The 13,243-nt window shown below is 38.4% G+C and overlaps 1 protein-coding gene and 1 non-coding gene across 2 annotated transcripts in view; both read right to left on the reverse strand.

Annotated features, from left to right (window-relative positions):
• EIF4A3 (eukaryotic translation initiation factor 4A3) overlaps nucleotides 1-13,243 on the reverse strand; it is a 635,526-nt gene that overhangs the window by 406,129 nt on the left and 216,154 nt on the right. The gene's annotated exons all lie outside the window — the stretch shown is intronic.
• Nucleotides 10,718-10,883, reverse strand: LOC122792627. The gene has a single exon (XR_006363421.1). It is a non-coding gene; the product is annotated as a U1 spliceosomal RNA (small nuclear RNA).

Consider the following 13,243-nt stretch of genomic DNA (forward strand, 5'->3'; position numbering starts at 1 on the left):
ATATACACATTATATAAATATATACAGACACACATTTATATATCCAACACACACACACACACACACAAAGTACTCAAAGATTAAATATTTTCTAAAGGACCACCCACAATGAAAAGTTAAAATAAATTTAATAATAAAAGAACATGAAAATACTAAATCTCTAACAATAAACACCAGAGTTTCAATCACAGGACATATTAAAAACAGATGAACAGATTCACACAAACACAAAAAAGAAATGCTTAACTAATCTCACTATTTCCAGACTGATCTAAAGAATTACTATTCCCTCGTCACTTCCTATAGCAAGGCAAGATGAAGTAGATAAGGGGTCCTTCTCTGTCAGGTTCCAAAAACAGACTGCCATGAGACTTCAGTCTCCCCTAATATTAAAATATCCTTTTTAATGCTGGACTGCATAATGACATCACATACATCTGGTCATCTGACTTCTGGTTCCCATGCTACCCCCTCCCCCTTGGCTAGAAGGATTTAGCACATAATGTGTCAACACACACACACACACACACACACACACACACACACACACACACACACACACACACACACACACACACACACATACACACACACACACACACATACATACACACTTGCTAACATCTGCTGCAGCTCTTGGAAGTCGTAAAACAATTTCAAACTTCCATCCTTCCAAAGTATCAATTAGTTCACCCCAAAGACAACGCAGAAAGCCTCCTAGTTCAGACCTGGTCTCTGGCTGCACTGAGAACTGTAAGATACAATCTTTAAAGTCTAAGCCAGGTAATTTAATTTCAAACTATTTTCAAAGTTAGGTTGATTGAGATTAAACTTCTCTTCAGATACTGCCTGTTAAAACATGTACATTTAAACAGTTACAATAATATATGTATATTTATTTTCCTGTCCAGCAGGGCACACCGTTGGTACATTTTTAACACAAATGGCTTTACAAACACATTTTTCAAACACAAGCGGTGTCTAATCCCCTTCACTTATGTTTGGCTCAAAGAAATTGATTCTGCAAAGGTCTCTCACTGCAGTGACAGTTTTAACACCTCTGCAGTAGTGTGGGGGTAGGGGATTGTCAATGCCCTTGAACTACAAAAGAAAACCCCGAAAGAAAAAAGGCCTGCCTTCTAAGTATAGTGTAAAAGACGGTCTGAGCCAAACATAAATGAGGATGATTAGAGAGAGAAAAGAAGCAGTCCTTTTACAGAAGGTAAAGAAGACAACACTGACTCACATAAATCCCATTATACGTCAATACCATGGGAATACACAGTTACTTCCTTATGTATGGCATGAGTCATACAAAGCATTATGGGAAAGAGAAAGGGTTGAGGGAGAACAAGATCACACTGATGCATCAAGCCCCATTGTTAGCCATGTTGTGGAAAACCGGCTAAAACTATAAATAAATAAAGCACTTGGAATGATTCTGAGGTGTGTTAAAGTGAGTCAAGAAACAAATAGTGAAAAAAAAGCATTTGTTTTAGTTCTAGGGTGGAGTTTTTCTTTAAGAATACAGTAAAACTAGTATGAAATAATACAGTTAACAGTAATGAAATGCAGTTAAATTGCTTTAAAACAGTGCAAATGTGATAAATTAGCTCACAATCACAACATAAGAAAACAGCTTAAATTAAGCAGCAATTCAGCAGAACACTATCAATTTAATAAAGCTATCGACAAACAGTAACAAATGTGGCAAACTAAATGCAGCTGAACACGAGCAGGAAAATGAAGCGGAAAGAGGCACAATTTTTTTTTTTTTTTTTTTTTTTTAAGTAGAAAGTGAAGAGACAGAAGATAATTCAAGGTTAAGAAGCTAAAGGAGTGGGCCTTCACAACTGACCATATTATACTCAGCAGAATGAGCTGATGCAATCGGTGGGCCTTCACAACTGATCTCACTGCATTCAGCAGAATGAGCTGATGCAATTGGACTCTGAGGAGTGTCCAATATCAAATTTATAGTAGAGGCAGGCAACTCAAAAGCCACCAAGCTTTAAGACCACAATACCAGCTGGGCAAGTGGGGATACAAGAGCAGAACAGAGGTGAGGATTGAATTCACTAAAATCCAAAAAGTAAACCAGCAAACTGTGTGACTAAAATTATTAATTTATTCAGTAACGCAATGCACAAACAAACCGGTTTTGGCTGGGACACAACACAGCCTTCCTCAGTGTAAATCCAATCCATTTCAGATGGTCCTTTATACGTGCACTTAATTGAATCAAGTATGTGATTGGGTAATCAAAATTGTTCATTTAATCCAGGTAGATATAAACCACCCAGTTTAACTGGTTGTATAAATCTGAATTATATCAGCCAGGATTCAATACCTTTTTGTTAGGCCTGACAGAGCATGTCCTAACCAATAATGTATTTTTCTATCAGGAGACATGCTATTGGCAAATCAAGGGGACAGCCAGGGGGGCATCCTTTTCCCCCATTTATGCTGACCAGGATGCCCCCATTTATACTGACCTTTTTTATGACCTTTATTGAAGAACAACTAATCTACGATGCAGGCCATAATCTGTATCTGACAGAGACAGACATATGGAGGCGATATTTGGATGATTGCTGGATGGTATGGAGGTTGGATGTGGAATATTGGTCTGAATTCATTGACTATTTAAATGAAAACAAATGGGGTCTACACTTCACGGTTAACTTTGACGGGAACATCATTACTTTTCTTGATGTTTCCATCTCTAGAAAACCAGCTCACACTCTGTGTACTGAAGTTTTCCGGAAGTATCCCCGATATAACACCCTCCTCCATGCATCCAGCTTTCATCCACCCCATACAGCCAAAAACATCCCCAAATCCCAATACATTAGACTGAGACGTATTTGCTCTAAGGATTCTACCTTTCAGGAATACAGAAAGGATCTGACTCACAGATTCAGGGATGGGATATCAGATGGGACATGCTCTACAGACAAGCAATTGGGCTAATACATTTAAGAGGGAAGACCTTTTGATCTACAAACAACAGGAGCAGCAAAGTGCACCTATAAGATTGTGACCACATAGTAGGAATTCAGATTTGTTAATCAACAGTGTACAGAGACACTGGAATATTCTACAGAGTGATCACATTCTAACTAATATTCTACCAGACAGATGTTATTTTTCATTTTGTAAGGGTAGAAATCTAGCCTCACATTTGAGCCATTACAAATATTCACATTCCAGGACACCAAATCAGGAGGTACAAACTACAATAACGGGTGAGTTGCTCACAGGATGCTACCCATGTGGGCATTGCACTCACTGCAATAAGGTTTTTAAGTCCAAACAATTTACAAGTAAGAACTGTGGCACAGTTTATGATATTAATATTTTTGCCAATTGCAGTAGCAAATGGCTGATATATTTAGCTACATGCAGCTGTGGCTCCTTTTACATAGGACAAACTTCACGACCATTAACTTCTGAACATACCAGTGACATGAAGAATAAAAAAACAAGCAGTGCTTTATATAAACATTCATCTGCCAAGTTTAGTTTCCTTGTTATAGATATCATGAAAGGGAATAAATCCAACAAAGTGGAGTGTCATTCCATTCTTGACACAAAGGAGCAAACATACATTGTTAAACTGGGTGGTTTACCCTCCACCTGGATTAAATGAATAATTTTGATTACCCAATCACATACTTGACTCAGTTAAGTGCATGTATAAAAGACTATCTGAAATGGATTTGATTTACACTGAGGAAGGCTGTGTTGTGTACCAGCCGAAACCAGTTTGTGCATTGCATTACTGAATAAATTTATGATTTTAGTCTCACAGTTTGCTGGTTTACTTTTTGGATTCTACACTGCCAAGCCGTGCAATTGCCTTTTGTGCAGGGGGAACTCTTCTGATGTAACACACACTCTTCATTCCCTGCTGGGGGTCTGTGAGACTGGTGTGAGCTGCATGTCTTCATCTGCAGCTCACGGAAAAGGAATATATATTTTTTTCTGATTGGAAGTTGGATTTATTCTATCTTTTTTATATGTGGCTATATACATGTTTTTTCACCGAGGGTCAACAGTCAAGGTCGGTTTTGTGGCAGCGGAATCATTCTTTGTTATATGAAGCAGCACAGCAGCAGAAGTAGAAGCTATGCATTTACGAGCCTTCATTTCTCACCATTCTCTACTCAAGCTTCAACACCAACTGACTTTTCTTGACTATGAGTAAATGAAAACAGCCTTTTTCAGGCATTTGGCCACATTTCCTTCTACAAACTTTTGTTTGCTGTGGAGGGGCGGCATTTTCAGCCTAACAGTCTTTTTAACTGTCATTTTCCATTTTTGGATATTTTCAAGCTAATATATTGGGCTGTTCATGTTTGGGACAAAACGACAACATTTGGTCATTGTTCATACTATTTATGAGTCCCTGGGTGACTTTGGGGGATATGTATTGTACAAACAAATTTTTGACTAACTTTTTGGCTTCTCGACTGCCATTTTATCATCACGACCAACAGTTTGGTGAAGAACGGAGTTAATTTGGGGCAATAAGGGCTTCTTTGGAATTCAACAGGTCACATACATTAGTTGCCAATTATCATTTTACCTTCACTACATTGGGATAAACAGGACTTTGGACTTTTAACTGTATTCCTATACTGACTATCAGGAACGCTCATGCAGTGGGATAAGAGTGTTTGAGAGACTAATTTGGGGCTTGCATATTAAATCACAGTCCGCTTCAAATTTTGGACATTATAACAGTTAAATTGCTGTCCATAACTTATATTGTAATTTTGAGGGGTTTTCATTCCAAATTGTATCTGCTCAGATTACTTATGTTATAATTAAGTGTTTTTGTGTTATAACATACAAGTTTCCACTAAATCATTGTTCTAGGGGCAGTCATATTTTCTGATCAACGGGTCAAGTGGCTTGATTTGATTTATGTCAGCTAGAATAACAATTTGATCATTATTTTGAAGCACTGAAGTGTTTCAAATTAAATACGACTGTGATTATAGTATGGTTCAGGTTTTTAAGAAAATATGTGTATCTGTTTTGAATAGGCTGTATTTGTGTTTACTTTCCATATACACCTGTCTACCTAGTCTTTACAACACATTTAGTGAAAGCAGTAAACTACACAAACAACTTGGTTTTACAGCACAATACAGTTTAGACAGGAACAAATAGCACTGATACATATAATTCTATTCCACTTAGCCCCTTGTCAGATTACTGATACACATCTAAGAATTAGGGGCAAGCATTATTCCTATGTGGGGGAGCCTGTCATACAAATATTTAAATAAATGTTAACAGATCAACAGGCCAGACTTCGGTTATCTACTACGGTGGATACGGACATCATACATCATTGATTTATACAGTTTTGTTGGATGTCCCCCAGGCTTCTCAGGCTCAAACCTTTACTCTATTTTTAACATTGGATCCTAGGTTATTGGATTAAGGGGATTTTGAATTGCTTTTGGAGTGCCCCATCTCAAACTTCCATTTGGGGGTCTTCAACTGACAGACCATTTAAATTTTATTTAAATTTTTATCTATGATCAGGCTTTTTGACCTGTTATTGATATTTTGTGCCTAAAACATTGGGCTGATTAATATTTAGACCAACAACCAAGTACCCTACGGACTAAAGGCTGGCCATGTGTATGTCAGTCAGTCCATTATTGAATGGGCGTAGCACTGCCCTAAAGATAAAGTGGGTCACAAGACCAAAATTAAATACTGTATTCAAGGCAGGTACAGGGGGGCTATTATTGTTCATTCTATTTTGTTATTAATGTAAGTACCAAATATAAATTGGACTAATATATGGCTTAGCATTGCTATTATATCTAGCAAGGGCTAATACTCCCATCAAAAATTTTTTATATATATTTTTTGAATAATTTACCAAGTGCTTTTATAAGTTTCCAGGGAACAAGAAACTAATTTCTATAGGTTTGCTGGTCTATTTATATTAATACCTAGAATTAATAAAAAGTTTTTTCAAGTAATATATTGCACCATAATGGAATTAACAAAAATATTAACGCGTTTGTCAGCTGACAGGGAGGACTTGGGAGTTTTTGGATTGGGTAATACAAACAATAATGATCCAAGTGGCATAGCCCTAGGCCAGGAGTCTAGTTTTGGTTTACGTTATGATAAACTACAAAAGAGCATGAGATCTCTCGGATCTCATGTCTGGCATTCTAAACTCTTTAAAGCATACATGGCCAAAGGAATTACACCCAGGGGACTACGTATTACAACACAAACCATTAGTCAATGAGGCTGATGATGAGCTAAATAAACAACGGACGGACATCCAACAACAAACTACTGCTACGGGTTTCGTTCAAGCCTTGGCTAAATTTCACGACAGAGTCACTGATCGGCAGATTGGGGAAGTCACCAAGTTATGTTCTGATGCACAGACATATGAAGGACAGTTCTTCTTTACTAGTAATTTGAACAAACTGGCCAAAGACTTAACTGGTCTTGAACAATTGAAAACCAGGAAGATCGAAACATTTCAGAGGGACCGAACGGACTATCAGCTTGGTAACCTTTTCAGTATTAGTAAACAGGTTAGATTTTTAACGAGCAAAAACGAACTCCCAAAAGGAAACGACCAAGGTCGATTTTGAAAAAGCGACCTATAGATACAGGATCAGCTACTGAAGATCCGTCTTCATACATAGATACAGACATGCAATACACCTGACTCACTTACCCCCAAGACGGCATATAGTTCGGCCCCTTTATGCCCAAATACAAAACAGCAGGCAGAAAACATGCAAGAAATAAACACAGATGGGCTTTTGAAACTAATAACTCGGAAATAAAACAAAATGTCAATGTTTTGAACATTTCTGATGCAAGTTTGTCTACTACACAAATTAAACTTCTCAATACCGGTTTCAGTTTTATTCCTGGCTTCATAGTTACGGAGGATCTTCTAGCACAAGATGTAATGTCACTTTGTAGACTTATAAACCTTAGATTGCATTTTGAGGACTCTACTGACTTTGGTGTGGAAAATTAATTTATTTATCATAAATCAGGGTATATGCCTCCCATGAATCCTACAGTGCATCAATTTCAAAGTAGTGTTCTCAAAGATCTATACCATCACAGGAGTGAATTTACTTATAAACAAAATAATCACTCAAAGATCGAAAGGGAAGAATTAACCTAACTACAGAACAAAGACATTGTCATTCTTTCTGCTGATAAAGGTGGGGCCGTAGTGGTAATAAACTGGCTCCAATATGATTCAGAAGTCAAAAGACAACTTCAAGATGGGCGGTGCTACTTGGAAATGCCCCTGGACCCCACCTTTAGGTTCAAAAAACAGAGAGACGAATTTTTATCACTAGCTAGGGAAGAAGGCATCATTAGTGAGAAGGTTATGCAACATCTTACTATTAAAGATCCCATGAGTCAATACATTTATTGCTTGCCTAAAATATACAAGGACCCTGTTAAACCACCTGGGAGACCAACTGTGCCTGGCAGAGGCTCTATCACTGAACCATTGTCATTATTTCTTACTAAACAACTTAAACCTTTATAGCAGTGGGTCCGATCACACATACAAGACACCACAGAATTTCTGAAAATTATTTCAGACACCCAACTTGAACCTGAATGGTTGATGTGCACTTTACACAAACATCCCTCATGCTGCTGGGTTAAAAGCCACTGAATACTGGTTGTACAAATCTGAATTATATCAGCCAGGATTCAGTACCTTTTTGTTAGGCCTGACAGATCATGTCCTAACCAATAATGTCTTTTTCTATCAGGACACGTGTTATTGGCAAATCAAGGGGACAGCCATGGGGCATCCTTTGCCCCCATTTATGCTGACCTTTTTATGGCCTTTATTGAAGAACAACTAATCTACGATGCAGGCCATAATCCGTACCTGACAGAGATAGACATATGGAGGAGATGATTGCTGGATGGTATGGAGGTCAGATTTGGAATATTTGTCTGAATTTATTGACTATTTAAATGAAAACAAATGGGGTCTACACTTCACAGTTAACTTTGACACGAACGTCATTACTTTTCTTGATGTTTCCATCTCTAGAAAACCAGATCATACTCTTCTGTACTGAAGTTTTCCGAAGTATCCCCAATATAACACCTTCCACCATGCATCCAACTTTCAACCGCCCTATATAGCCAAAAACATCCCCAAATCCCAATACATTAGAATGAGATGTATTTGCTCTAAGGATTCTACCTTTCAGGAATACAGACAGGATCTGACTCACAGATTCAGGGACAGGGGATATCAGATGAGACATGTTCTACAGGCAAGCAATTGGGCTAATACACTTAAGAGGGAAGACCTTTAGATCTACAAACAACGGGAGCAGCAAAGTTTGGCACCTATTAGGCTAGTGACCACTTATGGTAGGAATTCTGATTTGTTAATCAACAGTGTACAGAGACACTGCAATATTCTACAGAGTGAACACATTCAACTAATATTCTACCAGACAGATGTTATTTTTCATTTCTTAAGGGTAGAAATCTAGCCTCACATTTGAACCATTACAAACATTCACACCCAAGGACACCAAATCAGGAGGTACAAACTACAATAAAGGGTGAGGTGCTCACAGGATACTACCCATGTGGACATTGCACTCACTCACTACAATAAGGTTTTTAAGTCCAAACAATTTACAAGTAAGAAATGCGGCACAGTTTATGATATTAATATTTTTGCCAATTGTAGTAGTGAATGGCTGATATATTTAGCTACATGCAGCTGTGGCTCCTTTTACATAGGACAAACTTCATGACCATTAAGACTGAGAATTTCTGAACATACCGGTGACATGAAGAATAAAAAATCAAGCAGCGCTTTATATAAACAGTCCATAAAACATTCATCTGCCAAGTTCAGTTTCATTGTTACAGACATCATGAAAGGGAATAAATCCAACAAAGCATAGTGGCATTCCATTCCTGACACAAAGGAGAAAAAATGGATTGTTAAACTGGGTGGTTTATTTCTACCTGGATTAAATGAACAATTTTGATTACCCAATGACATACTTGATTCAATTCAGTGCATGTATAAAAGACCATCTGAAATGGATTTGATTTACACGGAGGAAGGCTGTGTTGTGTACCAGCCGAAACCGGATTGTTTGTGCATTGCATTACTGAATAAATTTACGATTTTTTAGTCGCACAGTTTGCTGGTTTACTTTTTGGATTTTGGATTCTACAGTGCCAAGCCATGCAATTGCCTTTCGTGCAGGGAAAACTCTTCTGTTGAATTCACTAAGCCTAAAAAACAGTTGCACAGTTTAAAAAGATATGCAGCAAATATTGTTTGGTACTGTGTCAAATGCCTTTGCCAGGTCACAAGGTATACATATGAACTGTTTTGAACTGTTTTGCCCTCATCCATGGCTCCAGTGACTCTCTCGAAGAAATCCACCAAGTATAGTAAGGCATGACCTGTACCAGATAAAACCGAAAGGTCAAGGGTCCATTGAAGATGTCCTAGGTCTTTATCAGGTCCACAATAAATTCTTTCCATGACAATGCATACAAGATTAATCAACCGTGTGGGTCTGTAGTTCCCTGAGTCTGCTGATGGTCTGCCTTTGTATAGAGATGATAGCTGCAGTGCTCCATTCCCTAGGGATGAAATCTGTCTGAAGGCTGTGGTTGAAAAGAGATTTTAGAGGGCCTGAAAGGTTGTGTTTCAAGCTGTTTAAGAGGCATCCTGGGATATTATCAGGACCCACTGATGCAATGTGTTTAGCTATGGAGAATGCAGCGAGGACTGTTCTGCAATGATAACTGGGGGAGAAATGGTAGAGGGGGGATGGAGGTAAAACTGGAGCCAAACTTAAATCGGCCAACAAATTTGCTATGTCCACTGGTTCTGTATATGAAGTTCCATTTACAATTAGTTCAGCACACTGTTGGGTGCTCCCTTTAAGGTTGTGTACATAACTGAAAAACAGCTTGTGGTTATTCTTCACCTCAGGAGGTTATTTTTGCCTTAAAGTTGGCTTTGGTGGACTTGATTAGTTCCCAGAGTTGCTTTTGAGACTGATGAGGGCGCATTTTTTTGTATTACATCTTTTGGATATAGAAAATGCTGTCCAAAAACACAATGGGCTTTCTTCTGTTGTACAACTTATTTATACTGTAGGTCCACCAAGAAGGCTCGTTTTTGAGTTTGTCTTAATTTTGGTTTGGTACTTCTATTTCTATGCAGTTATTTTACATGCTTGTATAGGGTTTTCATAAAACCTTTGGCAGAGGCTACCGTGTTCTCTGAGTTTGGGGAGGAGCCTTGGAATTTAGCTATGCCTTCTCTTATTAGGAGGTAGTTAGCCTTGGAAAAGTTCTTAAAGCATCTGGGGTTTGCAGAGAGTTCAGCCCTTACATTTATTTTAAGGGTTACTGCTTTCTGATCTCATCTGATTTGATCAGTGATGACATTACACAAGGAGGTGTAACATAGGTTCACAGATTATTACTAGGCTAAGTGCCCTTGTGGGCCACTTTAAGCCTAGCCATTTACCCCATATCAGAATCAAACCCTATACCTTGTGTTTGAAAGGCAGACACCTTAACCATTATGCCAACCTCCTACCCTAAAAAAATTTTTAAAAAGTGTGGGCTAGGCACACTAGAAGAAAAGAAACATAACAGTTTGTTAACTTAAACTCAGGGAACTGCGTGAACGCAGTCCCCCACTACCATAAATTATGCAGTTGCATTTCCCACATTTGGGGAAATCACAGGGGTCAACCCAACCAAAATCTGCAATGGAAGAGCCTCACCCTGGAGAAACCACCTTCTTGATCATGGTATTCCCCCTGCCAGGTAAGTATGCCTCATACTTAGCAATAGCAAATCCCAGATACTTGCACCCCTAACAGATGTGCAGACTAGCTGTTCCAAAGTGTCTGCATTGACAAAATCCAGGAATCTTTGAGCATGCATGTTACTGGTTGTGCATATCCCAGTTTATGGTGGAATAGTTGAAATCACCCATGAATACAGTGTTGGGCTGAACTGCAAGAGATTCCAATACATTCAAGTATGTGGTATGTTTATCCTGGGTTATATGAGGGCCTATAACTAGCAAAGATATGGTATTGGACTTCACCCAAGGTTAGTTGGACATGCAGCAGCTCAAACATGTCATTGTTTGACCAATTTTGAGGTATGCATACTTTTTATGCAGACCAATGCACCTCCACCTCTTGTCCCTTCTTATGCAGCAGTTGGTCTAATGTGTGGAAAAGCATTATAGCCTTGTACTCTCCACGGCTTTAAGTCATATTTCAGTAATGGGTTGGGAGGCTTTAATTGCAGTTAACTACACAACAACTGGTTACCAGAGAGGAGAGAAGTGGTTGAACTACTTCGCATTTTTGGTGAAGTACATTTCACTAAACAATGTAGCAGCTTAGTAAAACAAGACTTCAAGCCGTATTTGGACATTTATTAATTTACTGACATTTGTTTACCAGGATGGTCGGTCTGAGTCAAAACAAACCAGTTTTCATCAGAGGCCCAGGGAGAAAAGCTCCAAGATACATACCTTAATCTTCAAGCAAATAACAGTGAATATAACAATATACAAGAGAAACGTAACAGATACAATACACAAGAGAAACTGTTACAAACAGACAAGTCAGTATTTCAGCATTTGTAGGGGAAAACGCAACATATGAACATACAACACACATTATACAATATGGCCTTAACATATTAGCACACTGCATGTTTAGATTTTCGCTGATACAATCTGTATTAAATATGTTGATACAGTTTTAGTGTGTAGTTGAGATGTTAACCAATTTGTTGCAATATACAGGAGGAATGGATTATAAGAAAAAGTGGACATAGATAAGAAAAAGGGTGGGTTATTATAGGAGAAGAATATTAGAGGACTGTTAGCCAAACTGTAGGTAGCGTTAGATGAAGAAAAGAGTATGAGAGACAGCAGGGAGGCAGTGTGTGTAGACAGGGGGTGGGACAGAGAGAGTGGGGGAAGAGATTAGTCAGGAGCAAAAGACACAGCAAGGAATTTTTTAGATGCTGTTTTAGGGAGTTAAAGGCTATTAGATCAGGAATACTTCTGGTAGACAAAGGGAGTGAGTTCCACATTTTAGCAACAGTGTGGGAATAAGGGCTTGGTCTTTTTTTTTTTTTTTTTTTTAGGTTCTGGAGATGGCGAGAAGCTTATCCTCAGACCCAAGGGTTCTCTGTTGGGGATGTAAGGTTTGAAAGTGTTGTTCTGAGCAGGGCAGGCTAGGGGCTTATTATGTTGCGTGCCATTATGAGTTGTATATAGAAGAGAAGATCGGTGAGTTCTAGCCAGTTTAACATTTTTAAGAGTGCTCAATGATGTATGCTAATTTGGAGTCTGTGGCAAACTTTGTAACATGGTTTTAGCATTGTCCCATTTTGGATCTAATGGAAATATGTAGGTTGGAAAGAATAGAGGCACCATACAGAAGGGAAGGTAGTAAAAAAGTTTTAGCAAGGATTTTTTTGTTCGTTGAGATCAAAGTTTCTCTGTAGAGGACACCAAGTTTCTGAATTTTTTTTAAAAATCTATTTAGACATTGAGATCGAACTTTAACTGATGACTAATGCCACCTAGTAGTTCAGTGTGGTTTACTACTTCAAGAATGGTATTGTCAACAAAGTGAATTTTTAATTGATTAATGTCTAGAGATTTTGTGGTAGGAAGTGAAGGAGTTTAGTTTTTTGGGGTTTAGGAATAGTTGATAATCAGTAAGCCAGGATTTGAATGCAGATAATGCTTGTTGTGCGATGGGTGAGAACCTGGAGAAATGGAAAAATGCAGATAATAGTGGAATCATCTGCATACTGAACGAGTTGTCTGGTGGACAAAAAGCAGTGCTTAGGTCATTTGTAAACATACTGAAGAGTACGGGTTCACTGAATGAGCATTGAGGGACTCCATTTGGGTTGTGTAGAAAGGGGGAGATTTCATTTAGCCACTTTACCTGCACGAATGAAAACAAGCAGTAACTGTGGAACCGTTTTAGGGTGGTATCGGTAAGGTCTAGGTTTGACAGCTTGTCTCATTACATCTGAGTGACGCCTCCAGGTGCATCTGCAGCTAACTCCTACTGACACTTCTAGAAATCAAATATTGCTGGTTATAATTCCATCAATAATTCCAAAACCATGCTATGTAAAAGGTTTTAAA

The sequence above is a fragment of the Protopterus annectens genome, chromosome 1.part2 (assembly GCF_019279795.1).
Source record: "Protopterus annectens isolate FY-2018-M chromosome 1.part2, PAN1.0, whole genome shotgun sequence".
NCBI lineage: Eukaryota > Metazoa > Chordata > Ceratodontiformes > Protopteridae > Protopterus > Protopterus annectens.